The sequence below is a fragment of the Desmodus rotundus genome, chromosome 5 (assembly GCF_022682495.2).
Source record: "Desmodus rotundus isolate HL8 chromosome 5, HLdesRot8A.1, whole genome shotgun sequence".
NCBI classification, from domain to species: domain Eukaryota; kingdom Metazoa; phylum Chordata; class Mammalia; order Chiroptera; family Phyllostomidae; genus Desmodus; species Desmodus rotundus.
This window is the reverse complement of record NC_071391.1, coordinates 7,872,128-7,894,454: the sequence shown is the minus strand read 5'-3', so window position 1 is coordinate 7,894,454 and position 22,327 is coordinate 7,872,128. Positions and strand designations below refer to the sequence as shown.

At 53.2% G+C, this 22,327-nt stretch overlaps 1 protein-coding gene across 2 annotated transcripts in view; it reads left to right on the top strand.

The window, feature by feature from the left end:
- Positions 1-18,657: 18,657 nt before the first annotated feature.
- Positions 18,658-22,327, top strand: part of DAGLA (diacylglycerol lipase alpha) — a 60,449-nt gene continuing 56,779 nt past the window's right edge. The window contains exon 1 of one of the 2 annotated variants that reach the window (XM_053925014.2): positions 18,658-18,773. The gene's annotated coding sequence lies outside the window, so the exon portion shown is untranslated. Of the gene's footprint in view, positions 18,774-19,048; positions 19,094-22,327 lie in introns of those variants that run through there. The other variant, XM_053925015.2, reaches the window with a different exon arrangement.

The following is a 22,327-nucleotide window of genomic DNA, read 5'->3' as shown; positions in this document are numbered from 1 at the left end:
CCTGGCTCCTGAGAGCTTCCCAGCCTGAATTCTGGCCACAGGCTGAGTCCCCAGCCAGGGACTCTTCCCTTCTGCGGAAGTTGGAGTTTTTCATCCCAATTCTTCATTGCCTTATAGTGATGTTACCCCTGTACCACGGCTTCATGGTGGGTGAAGTGCACTCACTCTTGGCTCTTGACTTTAAACTTGGTCATGTGACTTGCTTTGACCAGTGGGTATCAGATGAACAGAGGCTTGAAAGGGCTTCCCTGCTGTGGCTGAGCCTGCCCCCTTGCACATCTGCCATAGCCACTGGAAGAACACAGGCGGCTGCTGTCCTTTCGGTCGGGGGTCCCAGGGTGAGACATGCATCTGAGCTGAGCTGGACCTCTGCCTGGAGCAGAGCCTCATTGCCAAGCCCAGCCAAGCTGCAGACCCACCAGTGTGTGAATATGCAATTGGCAACTTAAGCCACCAAGTTCTGGGATGTTTGTTACGCAGCATTAGTGTAGCGTCCATTGCCTACATTGCCTCACTCCCCTTCTCAGACTGTGCTGTGCGAAGACATACCAGCCCCAAGCTCTTTCAGTCCCAGAGAACACTGGGGCCCCGGCACAATGGCGAGGAGTTCTGAACAGGGAGCATTTTCCTTCTGGGACCCGATGACAGCAATCAATGTTTGTGAGCGTGTGGCCAGGCCTTCGTCTAGTATAGTGATCACAAGAACAGGGTGTTTTGGAAAGTCAGCTCTACCACTTACATGCTGTGTGACCTTGAACAGGTCACCTAACTTCTCTGGGCCTCAGGTACCTCATCTGTAAAATGAGAACAATAATAACAGTACCTGCCTCTGTCATGCAGGGGAAACGTAGTAATTTCTGTAAAATACCTATGGCAGTGCCTGGCATGGAGTAAATGTTATAGAAGTGTGGGCTGCTATTATTAAGTATTCTCCATGCATTTCACTTTTCTCAACGAAGCAGGCACAGAACATTATCACTGTATTGTGGATAAGGGAACCGAGGTTAAGAGAGGTCAAATGACTTGTCCAAGGTTGCACAACGTATGAGTCACTGAGCCAAGATATGGAAACACTTCTGCCTGATTCCAAACCATGTTTTTATCTCCATCCCTCCCACATCAGTGCAGGCTTGGTGCACATCAGTCAGCAATGAATGTCGATGAAGGAGTACAGGCTTGGCTAGCTGGAAAGCAGGCTGGCCAGCGACTGGAACTCCTTATCAAGTGCTCTCTTCACTTCACCTGGCTTGTAACTGGGCTGGGGATGGGTAGGTGAGTGGGGACCCCCTCCAGGATGGTTTGGGGAGATGGGGTGCATTGGGAGCGGCCCTGGGTTGGGGACAGGTCCTGCATTCAAGTCCTGGTTCTGCCACGTCCCACTGTGTGTCCCAAAGCCAGCTGCTTTCCAAACTCTCCAGGACTCAGTTTACTTCCAACTCTAAGCAGGTTTCTGCCAAGGAGAGCCAGGGAGCCTCCGGGCAGCCAAAGCCAGGGCCACCTTCCCAGAGCCTCCGCTCTGTCCTTTGCTACCTGCAAACAGACTCCCTCCTTCCCAGAGGGAAACCTGAGCCCTGCTGAGCTGGCACATGCCGGGGACCTGACAACTGTGCCCTCCCGCCCCCCAGCCCAGAGCCAAGGCGTGCCCTAGGCTTGACCCACAGTCTGGGCCCAGGTCTCTCTTGAAGGAGAAGGTCCGACAGGGCCCCGGAGCCAGGCGGAGGGAAAAGAGAAAGGACCTGAAGACAGAGACCAAGGGTCACACCCCAGCTCTAGTCATTTTGCTACACGAAGCCTCATTTTCCTTGAGATGGGAACCCCAGTTCCTGCATTTTGAGGCTGTGCAGCAGCTCCAAAGGGGGTTCTAGAGGAGCCTGTGCTCCAGAAGGCTGCTGTCTGGACTTTGGGCCCATGTCTGGAAGTGAGAGCAAGGAGCTCAAGGGATCCTTCTAGCTTGCAAGACCCCCTGGCCCAGCGCTGGCAGAAATCGCCACCCTCCCTCAGCGTCACTCATGAGATGTTATGTGGCGTCTGGTGTGAGGCACTGTGAGTGTCACTGTCGCCCACGGTGTGTGCTCACCCAAAACAGCTAATAACTCCAGTTTCCTGGGAACACGGGAGACAAAGGAATGAGTCTAATGGGAGGGAAACAAGGAGACAAGTTCTGAAGGTGGCACATTTTGCAAGGCAACGCATTCAGCCTTCACAAGTCACTGTCGTAAGAAAGGGACCTGCCAGATCAAAAGAGACCTAAAGGCACCTGAGCAGAGGGTCCTGACAGCACCCTAGTTTGCACGAATCAGCGGAAAGGACATTTGGGGGACAGTGAGGAAATGTAAATGTATGCTATACACTAGACTTTAAAAAATGCGTTGACATCGAGAGGTCAAGATTGTTAACTAAAAAAAAAGCAAATTGCATGCAACAAGGACACTATGATCTTGTTTGGATAAAAAAAAAATCCATATGCACAGAAAAGAGTTCTGGGAGGAGAGACCCTCCCCAGAGGGTAGAAACACAGTGGTTTGATGTTAGTTTTGCTCGTCTGTGCGCTCCAACTTTTTGCCCTGCGATAATCAAAGGGTATTTTGAATTAGAGAAGTTCCCTGCACAGTCCCTACCTCTGACAGTGTCCTCTGGACTCAGCCTCCTCTCCCAGCCTCTGCGCCATCTGGCATCCGCCATCAGCACGACCAGGGATGTGGTGTCTCTGGTCACAGCTTCCCCCACCCACTGCCCCCCCCCATCACGTCCCTGTGGAACGTGATGGGAGTGTCCGTAGAATTACAGTAACACTCCAGCTCTCCCTTGGAGCTCACTCCCTCCTCCCCTGCAGAGGAGGGACTTACCTGATGACAGACTTGAGAAGGAGCTTTTGGGCAAGACTGGCCTAGTCCCTTCTGTTTTGGAAGCCCCTGCTGGTCTGCTCCTGCCTGGCAGTCAGGAGCCTCCCACATCCCCACTTGGGCCAGGGACTGGCTGATTTCAGTGGGTGAATGTCAGGTTCAAGGATGGGAGAGTAGGAAACCCATTTGGCAACTGATCTGAAGTGACAGCCACAGAGAACTATTTCGATCTCTCTCTGTCTGGCTGTTGTGTGTTTCTCCTCTCAGTTGGTTCCAAACTCGGATGGGGAAGAGGCGTGTTCTTTACTGGATCCTCTAAAACCCAACATCTTGCTCTCTCTCCCCCAGTGGCCACCGTTTCCCAGTGGAAGCCAATCTTCTAGAGGCATCTTTTAGAGGTGGAACTTCAGGACTGAGTTTCTCCTGAAGAGGAGAAAAACAGGAAGTCCTTGGATCCAGCCAGGAGTGGAGGTGAGGGTGGTGGTGGGGGCTGGGTGTCCAGACAGTGGAAACAGCATATGGGAAGGGAGCAGGGGGCCAAGTGAGGCTGTGCCCTGAGCACGCCTCCAGGGGGCCCTGCAGCCAGGCTGAGGGACCCTGACTTGAACCATGGGGGATGTGGGAGCACAGAAGTGTTCCAAGTCAAGATGGGGCACAGTCACCTTCACATACTGTGGACATCTCTTGGGGTCACTCTCTGAGGACAGGTCAAGGAGGAAGCGGCCAGGAAGCAAAGAGACCAGCAGTGGGACTGTTAGCGCAGAACATTGACAGGGGAGAGGAAAAGAGCTGTTGGAGAGAACAAATGACGGCGGCAGCCCCTACATTTGAGCGAGCTGAGAACGTCACTTCAGAAGCAAATCACTCCTGGCCGGCAGGAGCTCAGAAATGGGTTTCGCCAATAATGCAAAGATGGGCCCTTGAGCAGTGGTTGTGAACCCTGCCCCCTTTGCCGAGCTGAAATGAAATTCATAAATAATCACATACACGTTTTTAAAAAATCGCTCTAATATCCTACCCATAATATGAAAGAGAACTAAAAGGAAAGGAATCTATGATAAAATAATAAAGGGTGGACGTGTACAGGCAAGCCGACTGCAGCAGGAGGCGGGATGACATACGAGCTCCTAGAGGTGGGGCCACCGGGGGGGCGCCACAGCCGCAGAGGCAGACGGATGCAGGTGGTCCTGATGGGGACTCGGACACTGGCAGAGTGGAGTTGCTGCTGGTGACATGAAATGGGCAACACGTCTTGGCAAAATTCCAAGCAAAATAAAAGATAATATTCTCTTTTGGTGAACGTAATAGTCACTTTCCTGGAAAATTCCGTGTGTGTTAAAGGCATGCAAAAATTACATTGTGTTTACATGTAAACAGGTTACACACACACACCCAACTACGACAAAGAAAGTGCCCTTGCAGGTGCCCCAGACTCCTTCTGGGGGGCTGTCTTGGCCTCACGGAGCATCACTGTCTTAGAGCCTCCTCTACAATGACAGCGACTGAGGCCAAAAGGTAGATGCCCTGAAAAGCCAGCTTTTCTTCTCCTCCTGGTGTCTGAGGCAGGAGTGGGAGGCTGTGCAATCCCGGGGAGAGTCCAAGCCCCAGGAAATGGTGTCAGGCCCAGGCCAGAGGCGACAGCTGGCTGGTGAGACATTTCCTGTGGTGGGGATGGACAAGAGATGCTAGATGTGGGAAGGTCCACAGTTCAGTTGTAAATTGTTGTGAGGCAGGGCTATAGTCTCCTCCTCTGTCCCCAAACCTTCCGTAAAACCAGTTACACACAACAGCACTCGGTAGGGGGACCAATCAGAATGACGGCTCCTGCCCCCTAATTGCCAGCACTGGGCTCTTTAAACACCTGAACTCACATGACCTGCAACCAGCTGGAAGAGGCAGGGCTGCACTTGCCTCATTTTGTAATGAGAAAACCAAAGCCCAGAGAGAGGGTACCTTGCCCAAGGTCAGTCAGCTGGTCTGCCAATGACAGAGCTGGCTTTTGAACCCTGGCAGTCTGGCGCACCCTCTCAGCCGGGGCCAGGCACGGTGTAGCACTGTGGAGGGGAGCCGCAGCAGCAGGTAGGGACCTGGGCGTGGGGGCAGAGGACTGGACACGAAGTTACAGGAGAGGATAAACATTCACTGGAGATTCCCAGAGACATCAAGAGGATGCTGGACTTTTTCAGTACAAAGAAGAGGGACTCAAGCCATTCCAGCCGGATCCTTCAGGCAATGGTGATGGCAGCCACGTGGGAGATTTGAAGCGTTCCATTCCCCCTCTTTGGGGAGCCCCCAATTGGCCATATTGGCTTATATCCAGGATATGTCTGAACTCTTGTTTTCTGAACTTTTACATTTCAACAGTTTGACCTATTCCCACCCCGTTTAATAGCTGTTGTTTTTATGTATTCATTGGCTTACAAGATAAAACACGAAAGGCTGCTGTGAATTCATTCAGTGAATTTGAACGTTATTAATCACAATGACATCCACATACGTGTGAACAACATCACCTATGTGGAAACCGAAGGCCACAATGCTTGGGGAACCTACCAACAGCGTTGGGCTAAGGGCACGGGTGGCTTCTGGGAAGAGGCACAGAGGGCCAGCTGATGCATTAGCCACAAGCCACCCCCCAGCCCCGACCCGGCCTCAGGTCGACCCACTGGGGAGGCGCAGGGACACCACAACAGGCCTGGTCTGTGTCACCTGCTCCCTGCTGCTACGTCTCCTGAAGAAAGGCTTTGACTTGGCGGTTCTAATGCCACACTGTTTTGGGTCCCTGCACCTAGTTCTTGTGTGTGTGTGTTGAACCCCCATTCCATAGGTTGATGGTCTAGTCCTGCCAGACGGCCCCCACTTCAGAAGCCAGTCACAAGTCCAGGTTGTTGCCTGTGCTTCTGACCGCCCATCTATAAATCAGAGCTTCCCACGACCCTTCCTTGGGTTTAATTAATTTGTGGGAGTGGCTCACAAAACTCAGGAAACAAGTTTACCCTCCAGATCACTGGCTTATTACAAAGGATACTAGAGGGCATGAGTAAACACCAGATGAAGAGATACTGAGATTGAAGTGCCGATCAAAGGGGACTTTGTCCTTGTGGAGCTTGGGACGGGCACGGTGGCATGTGGCAGCACCCTGGTCCCCCAAAATGTGGAAGCTCTCTGAACCCTGCCCTTTCAGATTTTTATGGAGGCTACAATACATAGACGTGATTGATCAAATTGTTGGCCAGTGGTGATTGGTTCCATCTCCAGCCCCTCACTCCCTGGAAATCAGGCAGTGAGATTGCAAGTTCCAACCCTCTATTCAGGGTTGGTTCCCCTGGCAACCAGCCCCTATCTTTCGGTGCTTTCCAAAGGTCACCTCATTAACATAAACCCAGTAGTGGTGGAAAGGGCTTGTTATGAATAACTAGACACGTATTTCACCTTCATGGATCTGAAGCGATTTCAGGAACTCAGGACAAAAGACCAAATATTATAACAAAAGAGGCTCCCATTGCTCTTAGGGCAAAGACGATTCCATCTGAATGACCAAAAATATATTTCTTATGAATCACCGCATTGCACACCCATGATGGAGTGACTCCATGTCGGGGAACTTGGACCAGCACCCCCAGGCAGTTTACTGACCTTCTGTCCAGCCCACACAGAGGTGCCTGTGGACTGGGGGCCAGACCAGAGCAATCAGCTCTGACCAACAAGGCCACTGCAGCTGATGGGGATGGGAACAAGCTGGGGACACATTTCTCAAAAGGTGGCTGGAAAAGTGGCTAAAATGGAAGGAATGCCCTTACCAGGGGTTGGCAAGGATGTGGAGCAACTGGGACACTCATGCATGGTTGATGGTAGTGTAAATTGGTAAAACTACTTTGTAAAACCGGAAGAACTGACCAAACCTAACGTATATATACCCTGAGACCCACCAAATCTGCTCCTAGGAATATACTTCACAGAAACAGGGGCACGGGTGCACACGCATGCTCCCAAGAAATGCACCCAAATGTACGTAGCAACAGATACCGCCATGTATAGAATGGATAAATATTAGGTCAAACCTTAGGAAATGGTGTTTTTGGAGATAAAAAGGTTGCAGTTAGCAATTTCATGTGATGAATCCTGGTAGGCTGTGGTATACTCATGAGATGGAATACTATAAAGCCATGAAAAAGAATGCCACACGCCATACAATGGAGGAATCTCACAGAGAACACAGTGAGTCAAAGAAGCCAGTCACCAAAATAAACTCACTCTCTGACTCCATTTATTCGCTGTTCCAGAACAGGTAGCATTATCGATGATGGTCCAAGTCAGAATGGTGGTTCCTTCGGGTGGCACCGACTGGGGGGGGCACCAAAGTCCTTCAGGGATGCTGGAATGTTCCAAATGTTGGTCTGGGTAATGGTAACCTGGCTGATTAGTAAATTAATCAAGTCGTGCACACTTAGAATTAGTATGTAACTTTTACCTCAATAAAACAATCTTAAACTTACTTAAAAATGGTCAATAAACACATGAAAAGATACTCCACATCACTAAGCATCAGGGAAATCCAAACCAAGACCACAGTGAGCTACAACTTCACGACCATTTGGATGAGGATTTGAAAACAATGTTGGCATGTACGTGGAAAAATTGGAACCGCTGTGCATTTCCTCTGGGAATGTACAATGCACAGCCACCGTGGGAAACAGTATGGAGATTCCTCAAAGAATTAAAACATAAAATTACCATGTGGTCCAGCAATTCTACATCTGGGTGTTATAAGCAAGACAACAGGCCCAGCTAAGCCCTGCATCACCAAACTAAGACTTCAGTTCATCACAGTTTTGGCTCTTCCAGAAATGGAATCGTAAACCAGTCAATCGGGAATCTGCTGATCCGCACTGCTTAGGTCATCTGCCTCATACGACCACCACCATCCTCTAAGGGAAAGTAACTTTGTAACAACCAGCTTGCTTCTTTGCTTAGTATTGTATAACTTCCTTGTGCTTGCTTCTTTCTGCCTATACACATCTCTCATTCTGTAAAGCTCCTCAGAGCTCCTTTCTATCTGCTAGATTGGATGTTGCCTGATACGAATACATTTTTTTTGCTTCAAAGTCTTAAAGTTTTTAATATACCTCAGTCTATCTTTTAACATGGGTATATACTCAAAATAATTGAAAGCAGGGGCTTGATCAGATATCTGTACATTCATGTTTGTAGCATTACTGTTATTACTATTTAATATTATTATTATTATAATGATCACCAAAGATCCAAAGAACCCACATGCCCACTGATGGATGAAATGTTGTACATACATGGGATGGAATATTATGCAGCCTTAAAAAGGAATGGGGTTTTGACACCTGTTACAGCATGGATGAACCTTGAAGACATTACGCTAAGTGAAACAAGGCAGACACAAAGGACAAATATTGTGTGAGTACACTGTGGGCGAGGAAGAAAACTTCCTCTACCCTTGTAGGTTCCTCTGGCTGGTCTATTAATTAAGTCTGCATGAGGTAGTTTAACAAGAGAAAATAACCCAGTTTAATTACATACGTAAAATAACCCAGTTTAATTACATACGTATAGGGAACCCTACATACACGAGAGAGTCAGAGATACCAGATACAGGAGAGGTTCCAGACAGAAGGGGAAATGAAGTATTTATGGCCTTCTGAGCCAAGGATGAGGTAAGGTGCCTTGGGGCTTCAGAGTGGAGGAAGGTCTTCTGCAGAACAAGAAGAGCAGATGTTCAGTAATTAGAAGTTTGCCCTGCCCTACAGATAGCTCATAAGAAGTTATTTCTGGTGATAACTCTTATAGGCAAGACCCCAATTTGAATTCACTTTTTTAAAAAAGATTTTATTTATTTATTTTTAGAGAGAGGGGAAGGGAGGGAGAAAGAGAGGGAGAGAAACATCAGTATTTGGTTGCCCCTCACGCGCCCCCTACTGGAGACCTGGCCTGCAAACCAGGCATGTGCCCTGACTGGGAATTGAACCGCCAACCCTTTGCTTCACAGTCCAGTGCTCAATCCACTGAGCCACACCAGCCAGGGTCCCAATTTGAATCCTTTAAAGGGGAGGTAAAAGATTTTTGTGACCCATAGGGTCTTGACTGCCATCAGCTCAGAGTAATCCATGGGCCCAAAAGATACATCTTGGGGTCACTGCTCCGAACCCCTTCCCCACTTACACGAGGCTCCCAGAATAGTCAAATTCACAGAGACAGGAAGTCGAACGGTGGTTATGAGGACCTGGGGCAGGAGAGCAGGGGCAGTTCTTGTTTGCTGGACAGAGTCTCAGGGTGGGACAGAGTCTGGACAGAGTCTCAGGGTGGGAAAGAGGCAAAGTGTTGGGAACGGTTGCACAACAACGTGAATGTACTTAATGCCACTGGCCTGTGCAGCTGAAAAGGTTAATTTTATGTTATATGTATTTTAACAAAATACTTATGGATTGACTTTTTTTTTTAGAGAGAGAGGAACATGGATTTGTTGTCCAACATATGTATGCATTCATTGGTTGATCCTTGTCAGCTGTTCAGAAAAGGGCGTCTGAGCTCCAAGGCTGGCCCTGCCCACTACAGCCTGTCTGGCTCTGTCCCCTCTAGTACCTGCTGTTCCAGGCGCCCCCCTTGCAAGTCTGCCTCTAGTGCCCTGTGGTGCCAATGCTCGCTGACCCTTCCAGACATGACTTCAAGCTCCTGCGAAGTCTCTGTAAGGCACGTGGTCCCTTTGGAGCCCATGAGGAAGCTGTCATCATGCGTGAATCCACCATAAAAGGCCACCTTGGCTGAGCACCTACTATGTGCCAAATGCCATGCCTAGAGTCCTTGTCACTGCCTCACCAGGGCAGTATTATTAAACCCATTTTCCTGACAAGGAAACTGGAGGCTCAAAGAGGGTCTCGCAGTCAGAAAAGTGGGGTGGTCAGACTTTAACTGCTCTCCACGGCTCCAAGTCCCACTGTGGACCAGCCTCATGACAGGCCTGGGGAGAGGCAGGTTCTGGGAGCTTGGTGGTAGTGCAGTCCTTTCTCAGAGATAAGAAGAACCCCCTGAGAGGGGCAAAGTCCACTCTTCAAGGCCCATCGCAACGGAAGCCCTGGCTCCCTCCAGACCCTGAAGTCTATTGGGCTGAGGAGGCCTTTGGCTGGAGGGACTTCTGGTATCTCCCTCAGAATACAACTCTCCACCTTTGCCTGTGTCCCCACACATTGCCAAGGTCACCTTGACCATTCCCAGAAAGGGGAGCCTTGGGAAGATAGGGAGCATGTGCCTGTGTGTGTCTGCAGGGGGAGGTGGGTAATCTTGAATGCGAGAGAAGCTGATGGCTCAGAACCACTGAGGGAGTGGGGCAGGCGGGAGCAGGGGTGAGGGCCTAGTGATGCTGGTGGAAATAGCCCTGGAATGGGAAGCAGAGCCTTGGGTTTTAGTCCTAACTTAGCCTCCACCATGCTGTGCAACCTGAGGCAGGTCCCTTCCCCTCTCTGTGCTCCTGTTGCCTTACCTGTGCCAGGGTGGGGCTGGAGTTCCTGACTGCTAAAGGTTCACCCAGCCATGACACAAATGTTAATTGTGCAGACAGCAGCCAAGCTGTGGGGACACAGAGGACAGGTTCGTCACTCACCCTCCTGGAGATGAGTCTGGTGGGGAAGACAGGCGCTGACAAGCAGTCATAGCGTGCTGTGTGCTGGGGAGGACAGGGATGAGAGGCTAAGAGAGCCAGCCTTGCCCTGGGGGGCTGGGCTCAAAGAAAAAAGAATCAGCTCGGAGAATAACCTGCTTTCCGCCTGGCCTTGACCCTGGAGCTGGTGGGTTTTGGGGGCGCTTCCCCAAGTGCCTTAGATGCCCATGGTCAGTCAGTACATCAGGGGCACAGGGATACCAGGTGGGGGCTCCCACCTCCTGCTTCCCCGATGGGCCTGGGATAGATAGAAACTGTCATTCTTTGAATCCAAAACTCCTCAGAGGCAACCAGAAAGAGCTGAGAGTCGCTGAGGGCAGAAAAGCCTGCGGCAGGGCGGTTTGCCAAGGGGGCCCCGGAGGTTCCGGCCGCTCCTCCAGGAGGGGAGGCCAGAACTAATGTGACTTTAGCAGCAAAGAAGCGGTGCAGCTCTCCTGGTGGATCTCAACCTCAGCTACAGGCTGGAACTCGCCTGGGGGGCTTTAAAAACTCCTGAGGCCTGAGTCCAACCCCCAGAGACTCAGCTGCCCTTGGCCTGGGCTGCAGCCATGGCTGTAATTTGCTAAGCGGAGAACCAGTGGCCTGGCAGGAGGCTGTGGCTGCTCAGAGGCCAAGGAGGGGGATTCACGGAGGCCAAATAGGTCAGAGGGCGGCCAGCTCTGCCCAGGGGACAAACAGGCTGTGTGCTCCCAACAGCACCAGGACTTGGGGCCCCAAGAAAGGCCCTCTTGGTCTTGCAGCAGGGATTAACACCCCTCCCCCAGGTCCTACTCCCACCCCCTACCCAGGACCACCCGGTAAAATAAAGGATGAATTTTAAATGTATTGCCTTCAAATTTAATTTGTCATCCTGTTTTTTTTTTAATTATTATTTTTTATTTGCTAAATCTGGCCACCCTGCCCCGCCCCGCCACTGGGCTGGGAGTCAACAGCCCCGGTCTCAGGTCCCCGCTCTGATTCTCACTTGTCAGGGGGCCTTGGGCAACTCACTGCCAATCCTGGGCCCTGCTCTCCTCAAGACTTATCACACACTTCAGGGGCCAGGCCGACTGTTTCCAGGGCAGTGCGCGTGACTCACGGGTCCCTGGGAAGGCAGCGAGCTGCCAGTGAAGGAAAACAGGGCCTTTCTCTCCTAGAGATCAGCATTTCCCTCCTGCAGTCCGACCCAGAGGAAGAGCTCTGAAGAGCCTCTTGCCCCCGAGACGCTGGCAAATGAGACTGAAGCTGAGGGCAGACCGCGGGCCGTGGGGATCTCCAGGGTGTGTGTTCCTCTCACTCCTGTCTTCTTCCTCCTTCCTCCTCTCCCCACTCTCCAGCATCCTCATGGCATCCAGACAGCCACTGTTCTTCCCTATCAAGCAGAAAGAGTTTCTTTGACATTGAGCAGGTAGCTGCTGTGGGCCTACTATGTGCTGGGCGTGAGGGCTAAGTGCTGAGGACACAGTGGTGACCCAGTCCCTGTCTACGTGAAGCTTCTGGTTTGGGGATGGGGTGGGGGTGGGGGACAAGCTCAACCACTTCAGTGAGTATGTTACGGCAAACCTTGACAAGCTCCCCGGAGGAAAAGAAGAGAATGTTGGGGAGGGGGAGGGCCATGCCGGCAGAGGGAACAGCACATGCAAAGGCGACCTCTGAGGAACAGTGTGGCCAGCGTGGCTGATGTGCCTGGAGGACAGAGGGCAGAGCAGAGGGTGTCCTGAGATGGGAGTGGACACGTTGGTAGTTCCAGACATGCTGGGTGGTAGAGACCGTGAGAAGTAGTGGAGTCTTAGCCTGTTCTATGACCCAGCAATTTCGCTCCTAAGCATCTACCTGCATTAGTTTCTGATTGCTGCTGTAACAAATTGCCACTAACTAGATGGCTTAAAACAAGACAAATCTATTGTGCTATAGTTCTGAAGGTCAGGAGGCCAAAGCGGGGCTCACTGCATTGAAATCAAGGTGTCGGCAGGGCTGGGCTCCTCCCGGACGCTCTGGGGCATGATCTGCTTCCTTGCCTCTTCCAGCCCGTAGAGGCTGTGCATGTTCCTTGGCTCACCTTCAAAGCCACCAATGGCTGGTGGAGTCTCTCACACTGCCCTCTCTCTGGGTCTCTCACTCGGCTTCTCTCGCCGACTTACAAAGACCCTTGTGATTACATTGGATCCCCCAGATTGTCCAGAATAATCTCCCCATCTCAGGGTCAGGTGATGAACAACCTAATTTCATCTGCAGCCGTAATTCCCCTTTGCCACTTAATCGAACATATTCGCAGGTGCTGAAGAGTGACGTGGACATCGCCGAGGGACCGTTATTCTGCCAACCACACGAGCCAAGATTCTACAAGGATGTTCACAGCAGCTTTTGTGATTAGGGCCCCGAACTTGAAAAAGCCACATATCCATCGATAGCAGGCTAGAAAACAAATCATGGTATTGTATTCATCTCATGAAATATTACATAGCAATAAAAAGAATGAACTACCAATCCACATACTCCCATGGGTGAATCTCATAGACATAATGTTGAGCAGAAGAAGCCAGGCACAAGAGTACACGCTAGATGATTGCATTTGCGGAAAGTTCAGGAACAGACAGAACTAACCAATGGCAGAGAAGTCCAAGTGCGATTGGGGGGTGGGTATTGACCGCCAAGGGCACAAAGAGCTGGAAATGTGCTGTGCTTTCATCTGGGTGTGCTCGCAGGGACATACATGTGTGGAAATTCATCAAGCTGTACGTTTCGCTGTGTACGTAAAAAAAACTGCGTCTGTATTTGAAGAGCTATAAGAAACCGCAGCCAGGTTTTAAGCAGGGACACGACATAATCTGGTGTTCATTTGTAAAAGGTTGCTCTATCTGTTGGGTGGTAAACGGCTGAGAAGTGAGAGCCGTTGGGGTTGCCCGAAGAGAGAACATGGTGCCCTGGCCTTGGGTGGTACTGGTGGAAATGGTACTGGTTCTGGTGGAAGTGGGTAGTTTCAAAGATATGTAGCAGGAAGGATCAGCAGGACATGATTTAGGATATGTTGGATAGATGGATGTGTGGATGGGTAGAAGAGTTGATAAATAGAGAGGTGGGTGGGTGGATGGATGGATGGGTGTGTGGGTCAGTGGGTACCTGGGTAAGTGGATGGAGGAATGGGTGGATGGATGAATGAGTGGTTGGCAGGTAGGCGGGTAATAGACAGACTGGGTGGGAGGATGTGTGAGTGGAGGAATGAGTGGATGGAGGAATGGATGGGTGAAGAGGTGGGGGGAGAATAAGTGAGCGGGTGAATGAGTGGATAGATAAACACCCTCAAGAGGACAGACTCTTTACTCCTGTGATTGGTGTCCAGAAAGTACAGATGAATCGCACTGGTTAGCAACCACGCAAGCTTTCCCCTGAGACATCTGTGTTTACTCTTCTGTAGCTCCCCAGTGCCCCGAGGAGAAAGACTAGTTACTATAATGCCCATCAGGGAGCAGACACTTACAAATAGGCTGGTTTAATGAGATGCAAGAATCCCCCAGTCCTCTGGGCATCACAGTGAAAGTGCTGGTGATACCCAAGTGAATGGAGGATGAGCCAGGAATGGGAAAACCTCCCAGAACTTCCCCTTGGAAGCCACCAGTCCTCCTTCTCTTCCCTGTCACCACCCCTCTCCCCAAACTGCCACCAGTATCCTCTCTTCCAGTGTCCCCACCACATCACCGCATCACGATTCAGATTTGTTGAGACTCTGCGAATTGTGCTGACTCAGGCGAAAGGCACGAGCTTCTAGGCTCCTTTCTGATGGGAGGGAACAACTTGCCTCCTGCACAGGACCTCAGCGCATCCTGGTGGTGGATATCTTTTAATCCCTGGGTTCCTGGCACAACCATGAGGTCCAGCACCCCCACCCCCACCACCACTTCCAGGCTATTGGTCCCTGTGACCCATTCCTGTATCTCCTAGCAGGAGGAACAAGGAGGCAGGGAGAGCAGCAGTTTTCAGAGGGAAGAAGGGCTGAAATCCTGCCAGGAGATGCCTCTATGATCCACAGCTGGCTCCAGGTACCCCAAACCCCGATTCACATGCATTTCCTAGACCTCAGAAACTGGCTCTTTTCTCTCCCTGTGGGTGTCTGACGGCTCAGCCTCCAGAGCTTTTCTCGCAAGTCCCCAGGCAGGCTGAGTTTGTGCTCTTGGGGTAAACAACACTCTCTGTTGTCAGCTGCATGCTTGTTTACCTGGTGGCGGATGAGTGATTCCTTCTCACTCACCCTGTCATAGGGCAATGCAGTCAGGGGACTAGTCCCCCGCTCGGGAACTCTGCAGTTGTCCTTTTGCAGGAGGTTTCACCCTGATGCAGTCACTGGCCAAACCATCCCGCGGACTCAGGGTGGCAGCGAGCACCCTACAACATTCAGGGGTGGGGGGACCTAGCCTCTGGGTATGGGCAGTGACCTCACACTGGCTGCAGGGAAAGTCACATTCACTCTTGCACTCAGGGGCCTCTCCGGGTTATAGCTAGGCTGAAGTCCCCATGCTCCAGAGCTGTGATTTCATCCAGTTATCCTACACCCTGCAACCCAGCTAAAATATAGTCATTGGATCTCCTGCGGCCATGAGCAGACACCTGATACTTTAAAACCCTGCAGCTTTAACCCCCACCCCCTGCCCAGTCCTAAATCGGTGTGTGCTGTGTTGGCTGTCCCCCCTTGAGCTGTCAGAAAAGGCGGTCGGGCACTCAGTCGCTGGGACCGCGGGACAGTGCAGTCAGGGGATTGGTGCCCTGCTCAGGAATTCTGCAGTTGTCCTTTTGCAGGAGGTTTTACCCTGATGCAATCACTGGCCAAACCATCCCATTCTGCAGCTGCTGGAAGCAGGGCACAGCTGTGCCAGCTGTCGGAGACAGATTACGCTATGCAGCTCGGCTGTGACTCACATTCCAGTACAGTGGAAATGCACAAAAGTCATACGCTGTTTTGGGGGTGCCAAAAAATCGACTTGGTTTTGTCTTGCAAGCTGTTGAGCTTGCAGAGCATGGGGCAGACGGAGGAAGGGGGTGGGGAGGAGACGAGGGAAGCAGATCTGTCTCCAGTCAACTCTGCCTGTCACACACCCTCCATCGCTCTAATAACAACACTCAGCATTTAATCAGCCCCTCTGTGGAAGCAGACGATGTCACACTCATTAATTAGTTAATCCACAGAGGCCCTCTGGGAGGAGGAGCCATGTTATTATCCCCACTGGGACCCAGAGGGAAACTGAGGCCAGAGTGGGAATTTGGCACTGTGCTGAGGAAACATAGCCTGGCAGCTGGACCAGAACCAGTCTATGCTTGTTGCCCATTCTGTTGCCTTCGCTCTCGGCCTCCTCCTCCCGTCTGCTCACAGTCCCGGTGACTGTCTCCAAAGACACCTGGCCGAACCCCATCAGGGGTCCTCAGAGGGAAGGGCAGCCTGGCATCGGAGCTGAGAGAGTGCAGCCTGGTAGCCGGACCAGGTCAGGCCCCCAGGGAGCATGTGCTGTGAACCAGACCCCTCTGATGGTATGTTTCTTCCAAAGGTCTCAGAACTAGGGGTGGAGGTGACGATGGTGACTGTCACCGTCATCATAATGTTTACTGTCTGCCTGCTGTTCGGGCAACTCTGGGTTTCCACTGTCTGATGGTTTTAGAACTGAAGGGAGGAACACTCCCACCAGGAGGCACGATAACGGCTCCACGAGTTGGGAACAGACTGCCACCTGGCCGTTTGGGGACCCTCAGATCACATGTACGCCACACAGAAGGGGTATGCGTGGAACCCAGGGTCCCCACGGAGTAGCACTGCCTATGTCATCGTGCCCAGAGGTGAATGTAGGTGGACACCTGCTACGATGCTTTACAGCCGCGGTCCTCCTCAAGGATGGAGACTCAGGTCAGTCCCCAAGGCAAAGAATCCTGACCGAATGAGATGCAGGCGGAGGCGAGTGGGACAGGGAACACCGGGTAGGGAAAGGAAGTCATAAACACCCTTTAAGAGTCTATGACCTGTTGTGAAAATAAAGAGTACAGCCTCTACCTGCATTTCCTCTCTGGTTACTGAAGCTGCTCCAGGTGAACTAAGGGACCCCTCCCCACTTTTTAAATAGGGATGATCACAGTTTAAAAACATGTCTCATATCTTTCCCTTTCCTCCCCCCCATATTTATAATAGTGCTGCTTCTCAAATGTTAATGTGCATACAAATCACCTGCAAATCTTGGTAATCTGCCGAGATTCCTGGGCCCGAGACTCTGCATTTCCACCAAGCTCCCAGATGGTGCCAAGGCCACTCTTTGAGTAGTAAGACTTCAAAGGACATACTTTTGATGGTTAAATTTACCCTTTAATTCAGTTGTTAAAGGCCCAGATGGGATCACCACAGAACTTGAAGAGACAGGAACATCACCTCAACGATCTCGGACTTGGAGCTCGAACGTGACATCAAGTCTGGAGGTGGCCGAACAGGAGCTATTGGCACTTGTTCGGTGAGGACAACTTGTTTGGTGAGGACAACTTTGATGGAATGGACGTGTGTACACACCTGTGTGAATTTGCGTGCACAGGCCGCTAAGGTGGGGGGAGTGGAATGTAGTGGTCTGTGCACTGGTGGTCCCACTCCTGATTCCTCCTTGTCTGAGGACTCCCCTCACTCATGGAGGAGTGGGCTGACATGGCTGTGTTCTGGGGTACCTCATCCCCTGGCCGCAGCTGACTGACCACGGCCCGAGCTGGACCATTCAGATTCTTTCTTCTGGGAATCTTAGAACTTTGAACCAAGGAACATTCGGTTGGCAGTTTTGATTCTGATTATTTGCAATGCTCTAGAAAGAAGGTCCCCAAACTGCTAATGCTACAGTCAGTCCTTAAAGCCTCCCCTGACCCCTGCCCTGCCTCAGGCTGGAGGGCTCCACTCTGCCTTGAATCCCCTGAGGTGTCCCGCCCAGTATTTGTCTGGCCTCTCATCCCTGTTTTCTTTTTTTATGTAAGCTGCAGTTTGACCTCAGAACAACCACAGGTAGTACAGAACTCCTTCCAGACGTAGCTCCCACCTGCTTCGACAGAGGGCAAGGCTGCCCTGGACTCAGAGTCTCACTTTAAACACAGGGGTCCAGGTAACTTTCAGGCTGAGACCCCGCCCCAATCCCTCATACACGCAGCTGCTCAGGCTCCACTGTGGCTCGTATTTGCATCCAACTGCTGCCTACCGCCCTATTTTCTTGAGATGCTAACAGGGCCCAGAGGACATTTTAGAGACTGTTCCCCTTTAGAAACACACTATCCCCCCCCCCCCCCAAGGTTTCGTCTCTGACCAATTTCTACTCCACCTCGGAAACCCAGCTGGGTCATCCCTAAGATGATTAAGTACCCCTTCTAAAAGCTCTGTCAGCTCCCACACCCCAAGCACCCTATGTATTAGGATGGCCTGGTGCCGCGTAGACTGAGCTTCTGGAGGGCAGGGCCTTGGCCTTGCTTGTCTTTGTACTCATCCACGCCCCCAGCGAAGCAAGACCCACATGGGGACCGCACTCCCTGCTCAGGAGCAGTGCTCAGGGAAGGTGTGTTAAGTGACTTACAGCTTCAATGAATGGGCGTGTGTGAAGAGGACTAGGAGGGGCGACTTCTTTCATTGACCAGGAATTCAAAATTGACCCAGTGCCCTTTTGAATGCCAGACGTGATGCGAGGCTCGATGGGGGTGGGGGTGGGGGAAGGACACAGATGAAGTGCTCCAGCCCCTCGAGGAGCTCTCAGGAACCCCGGGAGGTGGAACCCATCCCTCGATTTCCTCCCCCTCCAAATGAACCAGTCCTCCAGTGATCCTACTTGCTTTTTTGCCTCTCCCACGCGAAGCCCGGTCACGCGGGGCCTGAAGGAGGGGAACCGAGGCGGCTCCCTTCCCCGGAGGCAGCGCAGCCAGTCCTGCCCCTCCTGGCCGCCCACGGAGCCCCAGCCGCGGCCTGAGCCAGGCGCCCACCGCCCCCACGCGCGGGACCCGCGCAGGCAAAAGGCACCGCTTGCTCTGGCCTCGGCGCCGCTCCCCTCCTTGGCACAAGGGGGCGCTGCCGCCCCACGGTCGTCGCCATGGTCACCGCTGGCTGCGGAGTGGGGTTTACGTAAAGGACGCGGCGTCCCCCGGGGGGCGGAGGCGGCCTTCGCGCCGGCGCCGGCGCCCTGCGGAAGCGGCGTTAGTGAATCGGGGCCTTGGGGAGCCCAGGATGGAGGTGGCGGTCGTGGCGGCGGCGGCGGCGGGCCGAGCCCTGCAGAGGGCGGGAGGTAAGGGGGACCCTGGGCGCGGGCGCGGTGCGAGGGGCGCGGCCGGCAGGGCAGTGTCCGGGGCGCGCACTGACCAGCCCGACGGGTCCGCAGGCGGAGGTGCGGTTGCCACGCGCGCCCGTGGCAGGTGTGAGCTCCATGAGCCCCTTGCACTGGCGTGGGGATGGTGACACCCGTGGCACAGGCGTGGGCAGTGTGGGTCTGGCACAGCAGCGTGGTTTTTCTGGCGCGGCTGTCAGAAGACTCCCCGCCACCCTGGTGTGGTGGTGGCCGCCCAGGTGTGAGGCGGGTTCAGACAGACCTCTGTGCTGTCTGTGCAGGTAGGTGGGGAGCACAGCGTTTGGACCGATTTCAGGGTGGCGGTGGCCAGCTCGTGGGTGTATGGGGGTGCCCCTGGCATAGGTGTGAGGAAGTGCTGCCATTGCTAGGGTGTTGGATTGTTCTGGCCTTGACATGGTCTAAAGGGATGACACCCAGGGCCTGAAGAATTGGTGTCCTCAGCATGGCAGATGTTCCTGGCAACTGGGAGAAGTGGCCAATGTGCAGCGTGGTGTGGGGGGCTGCCTGACCCTGCCAGAGGAGAATCCGTGGCCCTCAGGCTCAGGTGGCTGGGAAGGGTCTGTGCCCACCCTCCCCTCTGGTGACAATGAGGGGCACTGCTTCTGTCACCAGGCCCTTTAATGCCTGCTGGGTACCTAGGACTGGGGAAGCTTGGTGTCCTTTATAGTGGACATGAAAGAGAGATACCAGGAGGTGCTTCCCCTGCGAAGACCCTCACAGTGGCCCAGACAGAGGTCTGACCAGGCACTGGCAGTGGCCTGGGCGCATGAATTTGAATCCAGCTTAGGAGAAGACGGGCAGTGGATGGTTCTCGGCAGGGAGCACCTTCCATGAACATGTGTCGTAAGAAATGTACCGGGCTGACTGGGGACCTGTGTCGGCGGGCTGGGAGAGGTGTGGCCCCGCATCTCTCTGTGGTCGCAGGCCCAGCCTTCTTCTCCGTTGATGGTTCTCCCAGGGTGGCTGGGAGCTGCCTCCCTTCTTCGATGCTCGGAAGCCTCTGGGTCCAGATCATTTGGACAGTGCTTGAAGGACGAGTCGGTAGTCCCTGGGGGTGGGCGAGGGCTGTGCCTGTTCCCACCAGGCCTTTGGGAGGCTTAAGGGGAAGGTTTCACTCAGTGTCCCATCCTGTTGTACTTCACAGAAGGGCAATCCACAGAACCCCCACCCCCTCCGGAAAGTCTTAGGATGTGGAGGGAACCTTTCCATCTCTGTGGATCTCTGGGGGAAGTGGAATTGGAGTAGAAGAATAGATGTGGTGGGCTCGGGCTGCGTCTGGGGGAATTCTATTGGAATCTGGAAAGACGATATTGAGGGTACAGGGACTAGGGTGCCAGGTAGCAACTCATTTGCCAAGGTGGGTACTTGGAGGTGCTGCCGAGGTTCCTTAAAGCTGGAGCATTGCCCAGTACATTTGGAGCCAGAAAACTTGAATTCCAGTTTCGTCTGTGTGACCTTGAGCAGGTGACTTTACTTCTCAGGGTCATTTCACAAGGTGGTCGTACAGGGTGACAGGGGGCGGGGCATGGGAAAACCCTTTGCATACAGTGAAAGGCTGTAGAAAGTTCAGGGACTCCCATCAGGTGAAGAGCCGGGGTGAGAGGCGAAGGGAAATGGGAGCGTGGACTGGGACTGGAAAGGAAGACAGCCGGAAGGTCGAGGATGTGTCACAGAGAACGAGAGCCCCGAGTGTGCGGGCTCTGGGGGGCCAGCGCGGGATCTGCTGACCATGTGAGTCAGCTGCTGAGCCCCGAGCCTAGCTGCAGCGCCCGTGGAGTCCTGCAGGAGTGGCCTGAGCCGGAGGAGGCCGGTCGCTCAGCTGCAGACGTGCCTCTCAAGGTCCGTTTGGGACTGGGAGGTGTCTGTGGCTGACAGATCTGGGGTACCTGTGTGGGAGGGAGACTTGGAAACATGTGTTTTCTCTTGAGAATTTCCTTTGACTCTGGATTCGGAGGGTGGGGGTGGGGAGCAGTCGCAATCAGCGTCTTTGAGGCTCTGGCCTGAGGGAAGCAAAGTGGGTCAGAGCCACCAGGTAGATTCCAGGCCCTGTGGTCCTGTGAGGGAGGCTGAGGCTGGGTGGCAGGGGGCTAGGGACTGGGAGGGATGCCCTCAGACACGTGGGCAAGGAGAAGGAGCGAAGGACACCCTCAGAGGGGTCCACGAGGGTGCACAGGGTGGCATGCATTCCCCAGGACATCTCTCCTGACGTGGGCCCGCTTCCATCTGAAGGGCTTTCCCAGGTCGGGAAGATGAGGGTGGCTGGGAATTGCTGTGCGTTTGACCACCAGGGGCAACAGTCTGCAGAGTCTGAATTACAGACCCTCACAGCCAGGAGGCTTGGCCCTGGAAGGCCTGTTTCTATCAATGTCTTCTTGAGCATTTCATGTGAGTGCCTGCCTTAGCCAGCAACCCATTTCAAGAGCTCGCTCCCAAGGCAGAAGGTTCTTGCCCTGTGTCCAGGCTGCAGTGTCAAGCCACATGGGTAGAAGGGAGACATGGCCCCGCCAGGAGGACGTTTCCACGCTGTGGGACTCACCGTGCCCAGCGGCTGCTGCCTGGACACTGTCTGGCGTGGCAAGTGCTCCCTTGGCCACTGGTTCCCAGTTTGCGGAGGGGCTTTGGAGGCCTGGCCTGAACACTCCCTGCAGTGTCTTTCTCTGCCTCCCTAGGAGTCTCCAACACTTCAGCCTGGCTTTGAAAGCTCTCCTAAGTGCAAGGCCATTAAGAGGAAGCTTCAGGCCTCCCTGTTGTGAATATTCATCATTCATGGCCCCCAGGCTCACCCTCCACACCTCCGCCTGTTTGCTCTGATCTGTGGCTCAGCCTTTCAGTTTTGGGCTCCAGGAGCCCTTTGCAGCCGCCCCTTGCCATCTGCTTGGGATGCTGGGACTCTGCACAGCAGAGTTGGGTGGTGGCTGGGGCAGCTCAGAGAGAAGGATTTGGCCTCTGTTTCCCAAAAGAAGAGCTGAGCTTTCTTCTGAGTTCTTGGGGTCAGAGAAAGTAGGGAGTCCGGTTGAGTCACTGCCCCTTGTCATTGTGCACAGCCACTGCTTTGGAGCAGATTTCAGCTGGGTGGGGCCAGTACCAGGGGAGTGGGCACCGGGGGCAAGCAGCTCTCAAGCTGAGATTTTTTTTAATGCTGGTCCCCAGTCCTAATCCCATTCCTTTGTCCATGTTCCTCCAAAAGTTGTTTAACTCAGCTCCTGGCAACCTTTCTTTCCTCGGCTCATAAATCATGGTGCCTGGCTGCTCTGCCTTGGGGGTGCTGGGAATCAGGCGTCTCTGGACAGAGGCTTCTGGACCAGAGCTGAGAGCGCCAGACCCGCTGGCCACAGCTGAAGGCACAGCCTGTCAGTGGAAGCCACTCCTCCACCCTGCCGCTCTTCCTGGGACCAGGGGGGACTTCAGGGCTTAATCACCTGTTGGCCCAGCGCCCCACCTGAGTTCAATTTCTTACTGGAATAGCTTTGCATTACACTCTAGTGGGCTGAGCA